We start from the raw sequence: 2,885 nt of genomic DNA on the forward strand, positions 1-2,885 counted from the left end.
CAGTCTGTGTTGTTTGTTTATTTTTAAAGGAAATGTGCTCCTGGGAGCTGCTCTGCTTGGCAATGCCCTGGATCCAGAGCCTCAAGATGGGATTGAAAAGTCTCCTCTGTTCCTCAGCCTTGTAAATTCTGAGTAAAAACCAGCCTACCTGTAATTCCCTGAGCTCACCTGGACAAAAGCTGTGCTGGGGAGCTTTGACCTTCCCTCCAAGATACTCCGGGTGTAGGGCAGGATCCAGGGAAGTCAGGGTGTGGTGGGAATCCTTTCCTCTCTTGAAGGAAGAAATCTTCTTTCCTGTTGATGTTTTTGCAAATGTCCCCCCTCTGTCCTGCTCAAAGGGGGATGTTTGGGCTGTGTCCCTAAATTTTAGCCTCATGCTGGAAGCAACTGGAGCACAGCAAGCTGAAAATCCACTTTGTGATTTCCCCAGAAACCCCTCCAGAGATGGAGGCAGAGATGGATCCAGACGGTCCCAGCAGCTCCTGGGAGCTGCCCTGATGGGGCAAACAAACAGACCAGGGCTGCTCTCCATGGCCCCAGTGTCCCAGGCACCTGGCAGGAGCCCTGCTGCCACTCTGGGCCTTTTTCTCTGCCCTGACTGTGCCTTGGCAGATGGAAGTGCTGCTCCATTAATCTCAGTCACCTGCCTCAGGCTTGGGCTGGAAGTGGAAGTCCAGGGGAGCGCTTGGTTGCCTGGCAAAGCTGCTCAGGGAGGAGGAAGGCTCCTTGTTAAGCTGTGCTGGAGAGCAGAGTGATTTACTCACCTCTGTCTTCAGGGCTCATGAGGAGGATTCACTCATGACCGAGTCCACTTTTAGAATTTTCCATGGAATGCTCTTTGTCCTCCCGTAATGGGAGATTATGGATGTCTGACCTGTTTCAGTGCTCCGAATTTTTTGCTTTCTCTTAACTCCCCTGCTTTTCTCCAAATCTTAAAAAGCCCAACTAAATCCTGGCGCTTCCCCTCTCAAAGCCAAATAATCCTTGCAATTGCAATCTCCTTCTCTTCTTTAAGGCTTTCAATGCTTAAGGTCTGTGTGATCTTCCTTAGGGTGTGAAAAAAAACAATCCAGGAAAAAAGCCCTGAGCATGCAGATTGAGGAAAGGGCAAAGTGGTTTAACAGAGCATCCTCACGACATGCTCACATCATTTTCTCACTGTCACGAACACCCCCACTGCCCTGGCTGCTGATTTCACTGCAGTGCTGTGGTGGGGAGCTTGTTCTGGGAGAGGCAGAGTGGTTTGGTGGCTGTAGGAGGAGAGAAGGGGATGTGGAGGTCAGGATTTTCCCTGATTCTCAATAAGACCTGATGCAAAAGACAGCTTTTATTTTTATTTTCTTTTTCTTTTTTTTTTTCTTTTCAGAGCCGTTGTGTCATCCATCCCCCTGATTCTGTAAGCACAGGAGGATGAAGATTTTGGAAACCAATGTATTTTTTTTTCTCCATGTACTGATTTCCATCTGGAGAGGTGAGGGGTTATTGAAAATGGCATTTCATCTTCTAGGAGTCACTGAGAAAAAGTCAGGCTTTTCCACTGAAAAAGGATAAGGAGATGTAGTGGCCAGAAGCACAAAAGTGAAATATTAAACCACTAAGTAAGTTAGTTAGTTTAATAAAAATGAAACGAGTAAATAAGTCAGCTGGGGGAACCTTGACTTTCAGATGAAAGAAAAATCCATCATAGGATACAATGCAGTGAGGATAAAAGTGATTTTTAGGGAAAATTTTAAAGAAAGAAGAGCTCCCTGCACCCTCCTTCTCCATCCACAAAATAGGGGAACTTTCCCATTTGTGTGGATCAGCTCAGCAGTGCTCAGGGGTGGAGATCCTCGGAGGAAACTCTCGTTCGAATCTCTGCCCAGGGTCTGTCTGAGTGGAACAGGGATGCTGAGCCACTCCAGCATCTGTCTCCGGGCAAAGTTTTTCCCAAAGACTCCAGCACTCAGCCTCATCTGCAAATTATCCAAACCTGGGGAGGGGAAAAGGTCTTTTATTGCATTGCCAGCAAGTGCAGGGGAAGGCAACCTCCAGACCGGAGCTGCTCTCTCTGCCCTGCTCCGCAGGGCTCGCAGACCCCTGTCGGTGTCGGGGGCTGCCGGTTCCTGCTGCGTGCGACCCTGGAGGCAGCAGGATGTGATTCACCTCCTCCCCTCGCTGCTTTCCGTGCCTCAGAGCCGCTCCTGGCTCCCCTCGGCTGCCGGTGCCGCCTCCGGGAGCGTCTCCTGCCTGTGCTGCAGTGTGCGAGAGCCCTTCAGACACCGAGCCCCGGCGCAAGGAGCCAGTTCCTTCCGGAGAGTCACCCTTTGCGTCTTGCCAGACCTTATTTGTGTCACTTGTGGCTGCTGCCAGCCCTCTGACTGGCTCCTGAAGCCAGCAGATGTTATTGCTCCAGGCTTGCCTGGTCGGTGGGCTGGTTTTGCACTGAGCTTGGATGACTAAGGCAAAAAACACATTAGCGGCAGAGTCCAGGCTTTCCTTGCTGGGGAGGAAGTGAAAATGTCCCCCCGTTGACAGCCCTGACTTCTCCGAGGGGTCTCTTCTCAAAGTTAATAGTTTCTACCCCAAATTTAGCCTAAAATGCAAAAGCATTTCCTCGCCAGGTACTGCAGTGTCTGTTGCCGTGCGGCGCTCCAGGAACAAGGAGGAGTTATCTCTCTGACTTGTGCTGGAGGGGAGCAACAGAGGGTGTTGGAATAAACAGGATTAAAGGATTTCATCCATAAATACGGGATTAAAGGTATCCAGCGCTCCGCAGGAGTCATTCAAACCAAGGAGAAACAAAGTAAGTTGTGCACAAGGGCGCAGCTCTGCTCGCAGCCAGCCCGTGCCGCACATCCCCGCCCGTGCCCGGCGCCGTGAGCGCTGCGGGCACCGCATCCCCC

The sequence above is a fragment of the Geospiza fortis genome, unplaced genomic scaffold (assembly GCF_000277835.1).
Source record: "Geospiza fortis unplaced genomic scaffold, GeoFor_1.0 scaffold85, whole genome shotgun sequence".
Classification (NCBI taxonomy): domain Eukaryota; kingdom Metazoa; phylum Chordata; class Aves; order Passeriformes; family Thraupidae; genus Geospiza; species Geospiza fortis.